Here is an 18,541-nt window from a genome sequence, read left to right as displayed (position 1 = left end):
GTAATTAGTGGTGCTCCAGCCTAACTTTTAGACTTGACCCACCACTTTAAAAGGGTCTGCTTTATCATATAAAGGGTCTCATTCACATCATGGGGGCTGATCTGCAATAGGAGACAACCCAAGAACAGGAGTAAACAACCCCAGAAGTTGTCCCTCAGGTACATCAGCGAGCCCTTTGTTCCCCGCGGCGCAGTACCCTGTACCGCTTCCAAGGGCTCATGCGGTTGTGCTGATCCTCTGTTTGTGCTCAAACAGGAATGACAACCTTTACTCCGATCTCAGAAAATTCTTTAAAGCTCAAAGAAAACACAACATCCCGCACACTACGAGAAGATCTGCCCAAGACGGGTGAAGTATCACCAGCTTCAGTAGTCGCCGGACTACATTAGCATTCCATTTGCATTAGTAATCCAGCAGAGCAGACAGGTCAAGGTTTTCATTCCGCTTTGCAAACAGCAGGGATCACTAGCAAGAAATCAGAGGTCAGAAAATACTTAACCGAGACCGGTCTCACACGGGCGTATTGTCATTGCGCACAACATGTAATGCCAATAGCCCATTGACTTGTATTGGCCCACTCACACCAAGGTAGTGTATGGGGATTGGCGGCATGCAGCAAATACAAATGTCATTGCGTACTTGCTGTGTGTCCATGGGAGGCACTAACCTTCTTGTGAGGCCGGCCTGAGAGTAGTAGATGCTTGCAACATACTTCCAGCAGATAATGTGGTTGTAAAACCCCCCAGTAAATGAATGCAAGCTGCCTGGGATAAGCATATATGTATCGTAAGAGAGGAAAGAACGTAAGGGCAGAGTAGATGAGCCAACTGGTCATTTTCTGCCGTCAATCCTCTGTTTCTATCTCTGCCCTCATCACAGTAATATCTGCAATACTGAGAATGCGGTACATTGTGTGTACAAGGTAACTGCCAGTGTGATAAACCTGCGTGTTCCCCACTGTGATCTGATGCATCTAGCAGCAGAATGAGAACGTGGTAGGGAATAAAACTCATTTCGCCCTTGTGCGTCTGCAAAAACAGTTCAGTCTTCTCCAAATACGACTGAGCCTGCAGGCAAGGAGATTGTAAGAGCAGGTGGAATGTGCTGCAGAATGTGCCAGACATGCAGAAACAAGCCAGCGCCAATAGAGTCAAAGAGCTGCACAAAGACGAGCCCAGCGAGATCCCCGGCTACAGGCACGGGTGGAGTGTTTAAAGAAGGTACACATGTCCTTTAAACATAGCCTTAGGCGACAGCTAGACTTTTTTTGTAGCAAGACTTTTTCCTATAGAGTAATTAAAACCTTCCCGAGCCGTTTCCGAGAGATTTCCAAGCAATTCCATTATACTCTACGAAGGAGAAAAGTTGCTACTACTTTATGAAAAATCCCAGCAAGTTACGATTAAAGAAAAAAAAAAAAAAAAAAGTCAACTCTGTCAAGTGCAGTAATTTGGTGTTTTTCAAGCTACTCAATGCATTCCTAGGGACAGTGGTGTTTTTGTAGCAAGACTGGCTACTAGTAGCCCTAGCCTTGTGTGTACAGAGTAGACGGTGGCCTGAACACATTCAAGTACTTGCAGAGCCTTCTCAAAGGCCGGTTACACGAATGGATTGTTGTTGCGAATTACGCTCGTGGCATCAACGAAAGTACATGGCTTCTCATTGTCCCACTCACACTTGTGTTTAATGTGTATGGTTACACGTTAAACACAAACAGTAGGCCTCCTACAGACGGCCGGGTCGGATCCTGCTGGGAGAATTCTCACAGCGGGATGCAAGCCGTGTCCCTGCAGTCACCCCTGCGGCTCACCTCCTCCCAGTGTCTCACCGCTCTATGTGCTGGCTGCTGCCCAGCCGGCGCATGCGCAGAGCTGAGCCGATGCGTCACTAGTGTAATTCTGTGCGGGCCTCTGCGAGACCCGCACAGAAATAGGACATGCCGTGATTTGTTTTCATGCGGTCAAATTGCGGCTGTCTGCATAAGATTTATTTATCTAATGCAATCCTATAGCAGCGTGCATGGGCGAAAATTCAGAAATCCCCCAGAATTTACACCCGTGTGCAGAAGGTCTATGTTCTATTTTTCCAGGTAGGAGACCTATTGTCCTTTATGGATGTGTTTCATATGCAATTACTATGGGTATGAGACTTTTTTTTAAGTTCCTTTACATGTCTCCTAGCAGCATGCGTGTAAAAAAAAAAAAATAATAAAAAATCTAGTATTGACGTAATCATGCCAGAATTGCAAATTGTTAAACTTGCCTATAAATAAAATTAAAAAAAAATTTTTTTTTTTTAAAAGTTATCAAAAATGTTACATTTCCAAAAACGGGATTAGTGAAGAATAGAGCTCGTTCCGCAGAACAAGCTCTTATGGAATTATGTTATGGCTCATGGAATGCAACGACACAAAAGCAAATTGTTAAAAAAAAGAAAGAAGAAAAAAAAAATGTTTAAAGTTCTGGCTCTAGGAATGTGACAATGTAGAAAAAAAAATGTGACTTAATGAACAGCTAATTTTTCAAACAGGCTTGGTTTCTTAGGACACGTACATCGTAACCTAATGTAAGTAAATATAGGCAAGTTGTGATGAGCAAGTCCCCACAATGGGGCAGTCTCACGAAATCCAAACCTGAGGACTGCATTCAGATGCGCTGTAGAAGGCGGAGGGATCGGCGTTATAGAGGCTCTAATACCCTGTTGTACCAACTCTAGCTAGGACACAAGACGTGATATGGGTGGGCGTCCCAGATGGTCCCATAAATGGTCTATTGGTGATAAATCTGTGACCCCCTTGTGTGTGCACGGCCGAGCATTATCCTGCTGGAAGCCGCCATGAGAGGAACACATGTGGCTGCAGGATGTCCGGGACATATCGCTGAGCTGTCATTGTCCCTCATACCACTACTAGGGGTGACCGACTGTCATATGATGTCCCCCCCAGACCATCACACCAGTAAAGGCAGGATTAAAGCACTCACCCCCAGGTCTCCAGACACGAACAGTCATTATTAGTGCCCAAATAAACCTGGATTTTGTTTTATTAGTCACAACATAAATGGAGGCGATGGTGGGAGGGTGTCAAAGGCAGAGCATGTAATGGGCACCGTCAGACCAAATGTCCTTCATGCAAGTGCCTGGAAATGGTTCTAAGAGACACAGGAGTGTAACAATGGTGCCCCCTGTCTCTGGATGGCGGACAACAAAACAGTTGGAGCTGGTTGGATGATCAGACGCTCTTCTCTACTGGTGGTCTGTCGGGGGTCCTGAGCCTAGTCGCCTTCTGTGCCCTCATGCATCCACTGGTCCCAACAGCTCCTAACAGTCTAGTTAGAACAGCCCATGTGGTGGCAATTCGTCCATACAACCATCCAGCTTATCGCATGCCAATAATGGGCACCTCTCAGACCCTGATAATGGGGCGACATCTCTTTGATTACGTCGGCGAGGCGTCTAATGGCCAACAAGCTCTACGCAAGCGGGAAAGAGGTCACTACACGCAAGGAGCCTTTTTATAGGTCCTCAGATGACAAGACCGTTCATCTAACCACAACTCTAATCATTTGCATATCTGCCTGAGATGGAACTGCATGCCGGGTTCTGCAGCAAAACGACAACTTCTTCTAGCGGCGCAATTTCTTTGACGGAGTGTAGATTGTGTATAGGGAGAGTGCTGCCATGCTACATGATGTGCCAACAGAGCAGGACGACTGGGGGAGAGGCAGGACTTGGAAGGAAGCTGGAAATGCTGCAACCTGCTAAGTTCCTGAACTTCTGTCCACCATGCTGTATCCTGTAGGCCGTCTCCTCAGTGATCAGTTCCAGGTGAGTTATATGGAATACTGATTAGTCGGTGCATCCTGTAGGCCTCTGTGACTGAAACATGTCTTATTTTGAATGCATATTACAAGGAATTAAAAGAAAGAAAAAAGGATAAACAATCCACTGAAGCCTGAAGATCAGAACATAGATGGGTTGTGTAGACCAGTGTTCCCCAACTCCAGTCCTCAGGGACCCCCAACAGGTCATGTTTTCAGGATTTCCTCAGTGTTGCACAGGTGATGTAATTATTGTCAGTGCCTCAGACATTGCCACAGGGGTTCTTACCATAGGAGATCCTGAAAACCTGACCTGTTGGTGGTCCCCGAGGACTGGAGTTGGGGACCCCTGGTGTAGAGGACAAAAGAAAATCACTAACAGAAGACCTGAGAAGAGCGGCTGCACATCGCCAGATGACATCGCTGTAGGAATCATCTGTGGACTTCGGATTCCTTTTACTGAAGACTACTCTTTTCTACAAGGGTCAACAAGACTAAAGAAAAACATTTTTGCACCGTTTTAGGGCGGCTTAATAAAATTTGGGCGCAAATATGTCTGTGTGAAGCCGCCCTTAGGGTGCCTACCCACTGGCGTTTGCGATTTTCGTGCGTGAAAAATGCAGCGTTTTCTGCGCGTTTTTGGCGCATTTTCCGCGGCTTTTTCGCGCCTTTTCCGTTAATTTCCATTGACATTCATGGGTGCATTAAGAGAAAAATAAGGACACATATGCAACTGACAGTTCCTATGTTAAAAATTGCAACGGACCGAAAAAAAAAACGCAAGTGGACAGGAGCACATTCTGTACTAATTGCTCTTCAGAAAAAACGCAAAAGGAAAATAAATAAATAAATAAATAAATAAAACTTGTAGCCAATTAGTATCAAAAATACAGTCTCAGAAAAAAAATACTCTACTTAAGGCCCCCTGCACACAGGTGGAAATTCTGTGGCAGGCTTTCCCGCTGAATTTCCGTCCGTGCCCGCATAGGATTGCATTAGAAAACGCAATCTTATGCACACAGCCGCGATTTGTCCGCGTGAAAACACACAGGGAAAACAAATCGCGGCAAGCTCTATTTCTGTGCGGGTCTCACAGAGGTCCGCACAGAAACGTTAGTGGTGACAGGCAGGCTCCGCGCATGTGGCGGCTGGGCGTCAGCTGGCGCATAGCAAAGACTGAAGAATTCTCGCAGCGGGATCCGACCCAGCCATCTGCAGCCGGCCTAATTTAAAAAAAAAAAAAAAGGCGTTTGGAGATTTCCGTAAAACCCGTTTTTCCTCAATAGAGAATGATCATACACGGGTCACAATTCAGATGAAGAGGCCTTTCTGAGATCACATCATATAAACAGGTTTTATATCAAGTCTTTTAATGGAAGTCTCTTTTAGGCCTCATGTCAACGGGGGCAGGTCAGGTTCTGTGGGCGGGAGCCCCACCGACGGATCCCACCCTGCCCGCAGCATGAGGACATTCTGGACGCGTGCGGGTCGTCCGGTGTCTCCTCTGTGCCGGCCGGCACACCCCCACTGCACGTGCGCTGTGGAGATTTTTATTTTTTAAATCTCCTGCTTTCCAGTGGGACTCGCAGCACACCCGGAGTGATAGTTCCTGCTGTGCCGCAGATCGGACGGCTTCTATTGACTTCAATGGAAGCAGTCTCCGCAGGTCCCGCAGCAAAACGCAGCATGCTTTAATTATGGCCCGCAAAATTAAGCTGGGTGTGCCCATGAATTGCCTATGGGCAGCTTGAACTCCAGATCATCCACATGGGTCCCCCACCCAAGATCCTAGAATTCAAACCCGCCCGTGGACGTGAGCCCTTAGGCTAGGTGCACGCTAGTCATAGATGTGAGTAGTGCTAGGGGAAGGATCTAATAAGGAACCTGTATGCCTCCATGCCGCCCATATCACATCTTGTATCCAAGCTAGAGGCGGTATAACAAGGTAGTAGAGCCTCCATGCTCGCCTGTATCACATCTTGTATCCAAGCTAGAGGCAGTACAACAGGGTACTAGAGCCTCCGTGCCTGCCTGTATCACATCTTGTATCCAAGCTAGAGGCGGTACAATAGCGTACTAGAGCCTCCATGCCTGCCCATATCACATCTTGTATCCAAGCTAGAGGCGGTACAACAGGGTACTAGAGCCTCCATGCCGCCCGTATCACATCTTGTATCCAAGCTAGAGGCGGTACAATAGCGTACTAGAGCCTCCATGACCACCCATATCACATCTTGTATCCAAGCTAGAGGTGGTACAACAGGGTACTAAGAGCCTCCATTCAAGATGTCTAGAAATTTAATCTGATCTTCACAGCAAACTGCATGAATTTACACTGAGGTCCCGTCTCAGATTCAGGAAGAAGCAGCGCTGCATGCAGAACTTCCGTCCAGTTAAATGCTGAACAGCTAAGCAGAAACCAAAACGGATCCCATTTGAGTCAGTGAGCGCTGTTCGGTTCCGTCATACGATGGCGCTGTTCGACCGTGGGGATTCCAGTTTCCTGCTCCTGATCAGAGCATGGGACCCCCGATGCAGGAGTGCCACCACCTCAAACTCTCTAAATCAACACAAGTTGAAGTGTAAGCCCAAAAAAAAATGATACAACTGTGTTGCAATAAATTCCCTGCCATTGTGTTTTACATAATACACACAAAGAGTTAACCCCTCTCCCCCCCCCCCCCCCCCCCCCGTCAGACTAATTTTGCATTGCAGACTAGGTCGGGTCCAATACATTAGCAGAATGTAATCTGCTGAGTCGTCACATAATCGGGGAGCGCTGGTGTTGATTTTACACCCTGCGGACACGGCTGCTGTTGAAGAATGACTAAAAGAACGGGAAAACAAATGGTGCCGCGGCTGCAGAGACAGAACAGAGATGGGGTTCATACGATAAACGGGGCCCTGCAGGTTTACAGGCTCCTATAGCTCCTGGACTGGAATGAAGAGGTCTATGTACTCCGTCGTCATGCCTTCACCGCTGATTGGCATCGGTCGTCTGCATTTCTGTAGCTTGGAGAACCCAAGGACACAATATTAGTTACTGCAAATCGTGACTCAAGAAATCCTTCCATGCCTTCAATACGGACGTCTATATAATTCACGAACGGCAACAACTGCAGGCATGACCGAGGGGGACCCGTCTCATGGTAAACACCATGGCTCTGTCCCCATCTAGCTTTCTGCATAGATGAAAACCTGAGACGGAAGGGAGGGACAGAGCGCCAAAGATGGCGTGAAAATGCTTGAGGGCCTTTTACACAGGCCAATAATAATCGTCAGATTCCCACAACCCGGTGTAAAGGCACCCCCCAGCTGAACAACAAATGATGAACAATGATCAACCCATATAATCAGGCAATTGGGCGGTCACCCATCTGTCAACATTTACGGCCCCTAACAATCCCCAGCCCGCTCCATTTACCGAGGGATGATCATTCCTGTGTAGAAGCACAGGAACGATCACCCCTGTACAATGGCCCTACGTTGTGAGATGTGGCCTCCATGGTTCAGACGCATGTCCAGCACATCCCACAGATGACCAATCAGGTCAGATCTGGAGGACAAGTCATCACCTTGTGGTCCGTTGCGGTCCTGCGGGTGGTAAGACACATGGAGGCTGTTGACATTAGGGACACGGCTGTCATGTAGGGAGTACTTTGTCTGTACCATGTTTAGGCAGGTGGTACATGAATGCAGGACCAAAGACTTCCCAGGAGAACATTGCCTGCAGCGTCACACCACATCTGCCAGCTTGTGCTCTTCTCATGGTTTATCCTGGTGGTTGACTCACGGACCTGGCACACCTCCCATTTCTCTACGGTCTAGTTCTGATGTCCATTGTAGGTATTTTCTGTGACGGAGAGGAGTCAGCCCCATACACAGCAAGCTGCGATGCCCTGTGAGTTCTGCCACCTTCCTATAAAAGCCAGCAATTGGAGCTGGAGGATCCCTTCTGCGGGATCAGACCCGACTGCCCTGCACATCACTGAGCCGGTCCCGCAACCTGTCGCCAGTTCATTAATTGGCCTTCTGGGACTACTTTTGGTAAGAACTAACGGCTGCATACCAGGAACCCCCCCACACGATTTGCTGTTTCGGAGATGCTCTGACGCAGTCGTCTAGTTATCACAAGTTTGCCCCTGTTGCAGTCACTCAGATCCTGACCTCGGACCATTTTTCCCGCTTCCAGTGCATTACCCTCAACAACCGACTGCTCTCTGGTGGCCTGATAAATCCCAGCATCATCACAACATGATTAATTAGTGGCTTCCGGTGTCAGCAGTGTTAATGTAGTGCCTGATTACAAGTGATCCCGAGGGGCGGGGGGTGACCGCGCAGACGGGCAGGAATGCCACATGGAAATTCTGCGGTATTTACAGTAGCAGTAAAGTGGATGAGATTTTGAAAATTCCACGGACATTCCACTGCGAATCGGCCCACTTTAGGCTGGGTTCACACGGGGCGGATTCCCATCGGAAATCTAGCGGTTTGGCCGCAGCGGCTTTGAAGCAACCCGGCCGCATGTTTTTCCGTTGCGGCCGGCGCTCCCGTAGTAAATTTAAAAAAAAGAAAATAGACATGCTGCATCTTTTGAGACCGCAGCCGCGGTTTCAGCCGGATTTACCGCAGCGGATTAGCCGTCCCGTGTGGATGAGGTTTTTGAGAAATCTCGTCCCCATGGCTGGCTAATCCCGAGTTTAGCGGCCGCGGGCGGATCTGCTGCGGCAGAACCGCGGCAAATCCGCCCTGTGTGAATGCAGCCTTAGGGTCACACAAGCGGGTTGGATGCCAGCTGTGAACCGGCCGGTGTCCCTGGTTACAGCCCCTTACTGTATTGTGGATGACCGCGGAGGCTCGCCTATGGGCCGCGGGTCGGACACCTTCATAAACATCCATGGAGGCCGTCTGCGTGGATTCAACAGTAAAATACAGCACGTTGCGATTTCCTTTTCCGCTTACGGCATACGCAATTCGTATTGGCGAGTGTGAAGGAAAAGTCGATAACATATGCCTTTCAATGCCAGCGTTTTACGGCGGATCGCCCTCGCTGGTTGCAGAATCCGCAATTCAAACCCGGAGGTGAGAGAAGTGCAGAACGGCGAGTTATACGAGGACTCCTCTAGGGGAGTCACACGGGGACAATAATGCGCCGGTGAGACTCTCACACAATTTGCGCATTGACTTAACCCAATATTTTCAAATGAGTTTGATTTACATGGCAGATTTTTCTCTTAAGAGTGAGTTCTTCTGAAGATATTGCAACATTTCCTTTATTGGGGCGATTCCATGGCGCGAATCGCCCGCGCTTTCCTACGGGAGCATTGGGGGGGGGGGGGGCCTTGTGGATAATCTGTCACCACTGTGTTTAATAGACCCATCTGACGCCAACTTGTGACTGTTATTGCCAAGTCAGATCGCGCCCGCACGCTATGTGATTTGTGAACGCGTGAGATGTGGGGTTTTATATACTATTGGAGCCATTCGCAATTCTTTTTTTCACCGCAAGTAAATTGATGCAAATTGCATGTTTTTAGCACTAAATGTATTACGTAGGCTTGGGGGAAAAAAAGACAGAAGGCAAACATCCGCAATATCAGACTTCTTTTTTCGGATGATATCGCCCTCGCCGACGTAAACACAGCCTCAACGCGAGCGAACGCCGTCACTTCTTGGACAACAACCGCGAACGGATAGATCAGCACCAGCCGGGGAGCCGATCTCCTACCGAACACCACTTCTAAGTCCAAAAATACCCCCCAAAACAAGCACATCTGCCCGGCTGGGGGCCAATAACATCACGGCGAGGGGCGGTAAGCACCGCGCCATTGTTGAGGCAGCCTGGCTGTCACACAGCGGTCAGGGACGGGGATAACAACAATACAAAGATGCAGGCCGGAGAGCGCCGTATCCAAGGGCAACACACGGGACCGGTCCTGTATATACAGTGCTGCCTATATACACACACTCCCATTGGCTTCTGTGGAAGGAGAAGCGTCACATGACCCTGCTATCAGTGCAGTCTGTGAGATCACACGTGTCTTCCTCCTACGTCACCCCGGTAACCGGCAGTGCGCTCCCGCCACCCCGCGCCCCCTGCAGGCGGCACTGAGAACTGTAGTAGTAAGGCGGTAATTACCGGGCGTTGTACTGTAGCGCTGCGGCCTGAACTCCCCGCCGGTGCCGGCTCCCTCCTGCGTTCAACTCAGACCCTTCTCTCGCTGCACGGACCCTCCTTCTCCTCACCCTTTCCGCTTCCGGGTTGCCACACCTCCTCCTCTTCCCCTAGGGCATATATCTATATTCCACAGCACTTCTGCTCCATTCACAACCTGATTGGTTGTTCGGGTTGGCTGATTCACAGTGATTGGTTGTTTGGGTGGGCTGAATCACAGTGATTGGTTGTTTGGGTTGGCTGATTCACAGTGATTGGTTGTTTGGGTTGAATCGAGCAGAAGTGTTGTGGAATATAAATATATGCTCACGGCGGCAGTCTGCTGCTTCCTCAGTGAGCGCCCCCTGCTGCTCGTCCCGTGTGACCGCAGGGAGGACTAGAACCTGTCTCCGGCTGTACGGTGGTGGTGGTAGGGGTGCTTCAGGGTGGTCTAATGGCACGGCCACACTGACAGGCTGTCTAGGTATTAACCCTTAAAGGGCAAGGACATTAATTTTTTTTTCTTTCACTTTTAAAATATAACTTTACAAAAATATTTTTAGAAAAATGTTGCTCGTTTTTTTGCTGGATAGTTTGTATCTTTAGATGGTGCTATTTAATTTTCCATAAAATATAATGAAAAGTGAAGTGAGATGGCAAAAAAAAAAACCACAATTGTATCTTTTTTGGGGGCGATGAGAGGGGGTCTTTTACAGCTTACAGAATGCAGCAAAATGACCCGCTAACTTTATTCTGGGGCTCAGTATGACTATGGTATTACATCATACTACAGGAGCAATCAAAGCATCGCAGGTTCTTGTCCCCTCTGGAGGCTAAAAAATTTATAAAAATTAGTTTTAAAAAGTTCTACTAATTATTAAAAAAATGAAAGGTGATAAAAGTTTAAAAAACTTTTTTTGCCAAATTTTGCCATATTTATAACCTAAATAATAAAACAAAAAATACATATTTGGTATCGCTGCATCCGTAAAAGTCTGTTCGTTTACTGCACGATAAACGTGGTCAGAAAAAAAAATAACGCAAGAATTGCACTTTTTTTGTCACCCTGTCTCCAAGAAGAAATATAATAAAAAGCGATCAAAAAGTCGTTTGTATTCAAAAATTGTACCTATAGAAACTAAAGGACGTCCCGCAAGCAATGAGCCCTCGCAAAACCGTGTCTACAGAAAAATAAAAAGTTATGGCTGTCAGAAGATGGCAGCAGAAAAGAATAAAAAAATTAAATATCTTTGAAAAAAATAAAAGTACTACAGCAAAAAAAAAACCAATATATTTAGTATAGCAGTAATCGTACTGACCCATCTAATAAACTTATCATGTCATTTTTGTTGCAGTTTGTGCGCTGTAGAAACAAGACGAACCCAAAGATGGCAGAATTTCGTTTTCTCTTCATTGCACTCAACTTAGAATTTGTAAAAAGTTTTTCAGTACATTATATGGTACATTAAAGAGTGCTATTGAAAAATACAACTCGTCCCGCAAAAAACAAGCCCTCAAACAGCGACAGCAATTTATAAATAAGGGCTCGTTCAGACAAGCAAAGAAAGCGTACCTACACTGCTCTAAACATCGTGTGAATAGGCAATGTTTCATGCGCAGAAGACCCGAGCTTTTGCGTATGAAGCTTCTGTGCCCATTAACTAGAGCAACTGCGCTTTAAAAAGCGTAGCTGCTACAAGAAGAGAGAGAGAGAAAGCCCTGCAGGGCTTCAGGATTTCCCCATAGCAGGGAGAGAGAGTGGGGCTATGGGGGATTAACACATAGCAGAGAGAGAGAGAGAGAGAGAGGCTATGTAGGATTAACACATAGCAGGGAGAGAGAGAGCGGGGCTATGGGGCATTAACACATAGCAGAGAGAGCGGGCTATGGGAACGAGAGAGGGTGTGGCTAGAGGGGCGTTACTAGAGGGTGGATCCCTGTAGCCCTGCCCCCTCCTCCCATGCTCTCAGAGAAGCCCTGAAACGCCCCCCCCCCCCTTTCTCCCTGATGTAGGGAATTCCCTTGGGAATTGCCCAGAACCCACTGCTTAACCCCTTCATGACATGGCTTATTTTGGGCTTAAGGACGCAACAATTTTTGGCGGATTTTCTTCTCCATTTATCAAAAGTCATAACTTTTTTATTTCTCCGTCGACGCAGCCGTTTTAGGGCTTGTTTTTTGCGTGGCGAACTGTAGTTTTTATCTGTGCCACTTTTGGGTACATAGATTATATTGTAAAACTTATTTTTTTTTTATGATAGCAGGGAGAGAAAACGCATCAATTCTGCCATAGATTTTTATTTTTTTTTTGTACAGCGTTAATCATGCAGCATAAATGAGACATTCCATTTTTTCTGTGGGTCGGTACGGTTACAACGATACCAAAATTCTTACATTTTTTTTAGGTTTTCCCACTTTTCTGCAATAAAAACCCTTTTTTTGGAAATCTTTTTTCTATTCTAAATTGCTGCATTCAAAGTCCTATAACTTTTATTTTTCGATGTATGGAGCTCTATGACGGCTTATTTTTTGCGAGACGAGCTGTAGTTTTTACTGATACCATTTTGGGGTACATACGGCTTTTTTGATCACTTTTATTGCGTTTTTAGTGAGGCAAAATGCTAAAAATTAGCATTTTGCCTGAAGTGTTTTAGCGTTTTTTTAGCGTTTTTTTTGCGTGCACAGTCAAAAGCATATGCAACTTATTGTACGCGTCGTTACGGACGCGACAATACCAAATATGTGGGGTTTAATTTTTTTTTTACCTTTTTTTATGCTAATCTGAAAAAAAGCATAAAAAGGGTTTTTTTTACATTTTTTTTTTACATTTTTCTTTTTTTTACATTTTTCTTTTCTTTTTTTTACATAATTTGTGTCCCTCTGAGGGACTTGCAGCACTGTGCCTATGATCGCTGTCATAAGGCATGGCAGAGCTACTGCTCTGCCATGCCTTATCGCTTATACAGCGATCATAGGCATAGGCAATACAGGACGCCGGTGTCTGGCGTCCTGTTGCCATGGTGACAGGCCGGGCTCTCGCGATGACATCGCGAGTTCCGGCCGGAGACACAGAGGGAGCCGCGCTCCCTCTGTGAACTCTTTCCCTGCCGCGATCTACTTAGATCGCGGCAGGGAAGGGGTTAACAGCGGGGGTGCATCTCCGATGTCCCCCCGCTGTTGCAGCGGGACGCCAGCTATGACTGACAGCCGGCTCCCGCTGCGGGATAGCGCGCGATCATATGTGATCCCGCACTATCTCCAGGACGTAAGTTTACGTCCTGTTGCGGGAAGTACCAGGCTGCCAGGATGTAAACTTACGCCCTGCAGCGGGAAGGGGTTAAGGGATCCCTCAGGGAGTTCTCTCATCCTCGAGGGGACTAACAGGAATTTACAGCAGGACATTTAGAATGTGCTTCTGGGCAGCAGGTTGTAAATGTCCTGCCGTAAGCAGCAGGGTATTCCCTCGGTCGGTACAAATCTTCTTTTCCTGCACAGGAGTTTTCATCGACTCCTGCTACCATAGAAACTCCTGCGCAGCTTGCACCAAAGCTAGAACAGGTCCTATCTTTTTTGCGCACCATGGAGCTACATGCGACCTGCACTCACATGTCCTATCTTTGTTAGGTGTGCTGTTTTACTTGCCTAACATTCTCTCATTCGAGCAGCGCAAAAAAGCCATTGTCTGAACGAGGCCTAAAAGAGTAACAATTTTTTAAATGGGAGGAGGAAAATTCGAAAATGGGGAAAAAAAGGTCTGTGTCCTTGAAGGGTTAAATAATCCACTAACTTTTTTTAAACTTTTTTTTCTGCTATACTAAATACCTTGCCATATTCAAGCCTCTTGGTGCCATGGCAACCCATTGGAACCTCGCGATTATACTGATCACAGCGGGTAGCAGAGGTTTATCCGTAAAAAGGCGCCACATCAGAATAAAGCCCATAAGGCCGGCTTCACACGAGCGTGACGGGCTCCGCCGCGTAATATTCCGCAGTGAAGCCCGTCACGGCGCCCCCCAGAGACCCCATACTTACCAGCGGAAGATAGCGTGAAGACGCTTCCCCGCCCACCGCCGTTGCGTCATGTGACACGCCCACCGCGTCACATGACGTGGCCGGCCGTGTCACGTGACGCGCCGGCCGCGTCATATGACGCGCGGCGGTAGGCGGGGAAGCGTTTTTTCACGCTATCTTCCGCTGATTGCAGCGGGAGATAGCGTGAACGGACGGCTTCCATTGACTGCAATGGAAGCCGTCAGCGCGTACACCCGCGGCAAATAGAGCATGCCGCGGGTGAGGACGGGAGATTTCACGGTGCGGAATTCCGTGGTGGAATTCCGCATTGTGAGCATTGAGCTATTAGGTTCAATAGAACCTAATAGCAGGGGGCAACGCAGTGGATTTTTGCCGCGAATTTACGCGGCGTAAATCCGTTCGTGGGAAGGAGGCCTAAGTGACTGTTGTCAAAGGGCGTATGGGCAATCACTAAGGGGTTAAAGAAGTGGCAATACCAGATATGTTTTTTTTTTGGTTCTGATTTTTTTTTCATTATAAATATAGAAAAATGCAGGGGGTAAACATGAAGTTTTTTAAAAACCTTATTTCAATTATTTTTCCTCTTTTTTTTTAGTCTCCTTAGGGGACTTGAACCTGGGGTTGTTTGATCTTTTATACAGTATAATGGAATACTTCAGTATCGCAGTATATTGTATCACAGGAACGTCTTAATAGGCAGAAATTCACTGTAGCCCTTGAGGCCTTCTTTCACAAGGCTACAGGATGCCATAACATCTGAAGGGCACCTTGCAATCTCACTGCAGAGGTGCCATTCGGGACAATTAAATGCCAGTTAGGGACATTTAAATGCCTTTGCCAGAATCAACAGTTGCATTTAAAGGGGGTGCCTGACTTGAAAAGAAAAATTAAAAACAGCTGGCCATGCCATAAAATAACAAAAGAAGCAATACTTGCCTGTCTTCACAGAGGAAGTCAGCGGATGGCTGCAGCCAGAGGCCACCATCCATTCTCCTGGCATCAGCGCTCACATGCTGGGCACCATGATGCCAGGAGATCAGTGATGCTGCGGCCTCAGATTGGCTGCCACAGTCACCTGACTTCTGCAGTCAATACATACTGGGAGGGCTGCAGGAGCCGCTGTGCTGTTCCCTGGAGTAGTAGTTTTTTAAGACTAAGTTGAACAACCCCTTTAAATGGCTTTCAGCCTCGATCAAAGTGACCTCATATCAAGGCTAATGTAGCCAGGTGTCAAGGACAGCTTACACTAGCTGTATATGGAGTAGGCTTGTCTGCTGAGCCCTCCATACATGTATGCTGGATGTCGCCAAGGGGTTATTGAAAGAGACTATCAATCATACACAGTAACATGATGGTTTACCATTGATCGTCGGCAGCCACGCAGCACTTTTTCTTCCGGTATTTGCAGCTGGGTCCACCTCTTTCCTCTCCAGATTTAGCACATTGCAATTCCGGCAAGCATTAGCGGTCTGATTCCCCCTTTGAGAGGAGGGTAAGAGCAGTACTGCCACACTCCGCATCTGTCACGCCAACAGGTCAGGCAGTGCATCTGCTGCGCCACTTTCCCTTCTATAGGTGTGTATGTGGCTTCCTGCATCTGTTTTAGGCCTCGTGCATATGAGTGCTGTTTTAGCGCATTAAAGGCGCGTAAAAAGGGCGTTTTCTATAAGAACCAATGGTTTCCTATGGAAGCGTTCACACAAAGGAATTTTAGACGCGCTAAATCCTTGCACCAATCAAAGATAGGATGCAAAACTCGCATCTAAAGTCCGTGGTGCGAGAAAAGATAGGACCTGACCTATCTTTGGTACATGCTTTCCATAGACTCCTATGGGAGCTGGATCACACGCACCTGCGATCGTGTGAACGGGCTAATTAAAATAGCTGGAATTCACCTGTTCACGCCATCTTTAGGGCAGTATAGGGCAATCTTTTCTGTGCTTATATTGTGCTAAAACAGCACTCGTGTGAAGGCCTTACCTGAATACACAGCTATAGCGAGCATTAATGTCAAATTCTGTAACTGACATATCTACATAGTTAAAGTTGCAAGCAGCGGTCGCTTTGCGCATTCCATAGGTCATGCCATCTGTTCCCGTATCAGTTAATGAGCACACATGTCCGTGGAGTATTTCCGTTACACTCTATTTTACAGTTTGCTTTGGCAAGCATTACAGATTTCGAGCCATTCCGTGACCCTCATGTCTATACAATGATGGCACACAGCAGCAGCCACACGACACCTCCTCATTAGGAGCAACAATTGTGGTGCTGGGCTATTCTGCATCAATCGTAACGGCGAGTCTCTAGCCCCCTCATTAACCATTCACTGGGGCACCTACTGTTAGGTAGGTCATCGGGTCGCCAACTTATCGTCTTTTACAGAAGGCACGTGTTATGGCTACATGCCGCAATTCAAGCAGTGCATGATAGTCCTATTACCCCCCTCTATAGAAGGTGCAAATGTCTCCATGCTAGACTCTGTATCTGACTTCACACAGCACCTACCAATATCTGGCAGTTGCCCTATGTAGCACAAGAATTATATGATGACTGCAGTCTAAATCCCTCATATTACTACTATCCTCTACCTTGGGGCTTGCCAGTCACATTACAGCTGTTCTGCATAAGCGATTACAGCTCACGCCCCGCTGTGAACTACCAGCGGGACACGAGCTGAAAGAATCTTATCAGCCCTGCCGACTTCAATAACAGCCTGCATTGCTGATAAGAGTTCATTGCTAAATTCAAGAAAACTAGAATTGAGTGAGGAACGACTCGTGCACGAAAACTGCACGATGTCCGTGCATTTACATGGCTTTTAGCGAGAATCGTTGGGTCTAATTTGGCCTTAATTCACACAGATGTATATCGGCCGCAAACCAAAACCACACATATTATATATCAAAACGTCCAAAACAAATAGAGGAACCCATTCTGATATTACTTTTTTATGTACACTAAAATAAAATAAATATAAATATTTTAAAAAATCATTTTTCTAGCTTTCTACCCCCAATAAAACTAAAAAACGGAAAAAAAAGGCAGTGAAAAAGATATTAAAAAATAGCCCTGTATGTCACGGGAAAAAAAACACAGCAAAAATCATTTTGGTAGCTAAAGGAAAAAAAATTGGACAGTAAAACCATCACATGGGTAAAATCCCTAAAAAGTGTCTGGTCCTTAAAGGGGTTGTCCCGCGCCAAAACGGTTTTTTTTTTTATTCAATAGGCCCCCCCGTTCGGCGCAAGACAAACCCAATGCATGTGTTAAAAAAAAAAACGTTTAGTACTTACCCGAATCCCCGCGCTGCGGCGACTTCTTCCTTACCTTAGCAAGATGGCCGCCGGGATCTTTACCCACGATGCACCGCGGGTCTTCTCCCATGGTGCACCGTGGGCTCTGTGCGGTCCATTGCCGATTCCAGCCTCCTGATTGGCTGGAATCGGCACACGTGACGGGGCGGAGCTACGCGATGACGCGTAGAAGGGGGCGGAGACAGAACTCAGCTCGTGCCGAGACCCAAGAGAAGGGAGAAGACCCTTCTGCGCAAGCGCGTCTAATCAGGAGATTAGACGCTGAAATTAGACGGCACCATGGCGACGGGGATGCCAGCAACGGAGCAGGTAAGTGAATAACTTCTGTATGGCTCATATTTAATGCACGATGTATTACAAAGTGCATTAATATGGCCATACAGAAGTGCTTACCCCCACTTGCTTTCTCGGGACAACCCCTTTAAGGGGGACATGTTTTGCACAAACAGTAAAATTGCACTAAAAGATAATTATTTGTGAACTTATGTCTTGCATTGTAAACGGATTTAATTTTATAACATATAGGTTAGATGTGCCATAAAATAGGGATTAGTGGGGGGGTGTAAATGCTGGAAAACCCAATAGTGAAAATGAGGGGATCCCACGCCTTTGTTCTTATCGGTAAGCTGGCTGTATATAACCTTAATGTGTGCCAATCATTGTGTGACGAGTGCGAGTCTGATCTCACAAATAAGCAGAAGGACAGGTTCACAGTCCGCAGTGGAGCACCGAACCTCCTTTGTGTTCGTACACGACACCGCCCCACTCTCATCCATGCAGTTGTGTCTGGTGAGAAGCTCCGTTCACTGAATTCTGCAGACAATGGTTTTCATATTTATGGTATTCTGGTGGAGATGTATTTCCATCATAAAGAAGAAAAGCCTTTAAAACCAACAAATGCCTCACTGTATTGTGCGCATGGGCAATAATCTCATTATTAGATTAGATCAGTGGTTCACAACCGCTTGCTATGTGGCTCGCCATTGGAGTCCTGAGCTATCTGTTAATGTATTGGTAATGGACATTATTGCAGACATATCCTAGCTACCTTGCCATTAGCAACTTTGGGCACGACACTTCACATGGCCAAAACTGGGACTATGGCTCTAGAACATCTCATAACAAACATCATTTCTAACATAAATGAAGGCGGTTAACGTGACCCAACGACTAAATGATTAATTTTTTGCAGCTGTTATGTCACGGCAATGTGCGAGTCG

At 46.8% G+C, this 18,541-nt stretch overlaps 1 protein-coding gene across 1 annotated transcript in view; it reads right to left on the bottom strand.

Annotated features, from left to right (window-relative positions):
* PAK2 (p21 (RAC1) activated kinase 2) overlaps positions 1-10,081 on the bottom strand; it is a 62,755-nt gene extending 52,674 nt beyond the window's left edge. The window contains exon 1 of the mRNA XM_066598134.1: positions 9,958-10,081. The gene's annotated coding sequence lies outside the window, so the exon portion shown is untranslated. The remainder of the gene's footprint in view (positions 1-9,957) is intronic.
* Between the last annotated feature and the right edge of the window lie 8,460 nt (positions 10,082-18,541).

This window comes from Eleutherodactylus coqui, chromosome 1 (assembly GCF_035609145.1).
Source record: "Eleutherodactylus coqui strain aEleCoq1 chromosome 1, aEleCoq1.hap1, whole genome shotgun sequence".
Taxonomy (NCBI): domain Eukaryota; kingdom Metazoa; phylum Chordata; class Amphibia; order Anura; family Eleutherodactylidae; genus Eleutherodactylus; species Eleutherodactylus coqui.
This window is presented reverse-complemented; position numbering and strand designations above follow the sequence as displayed.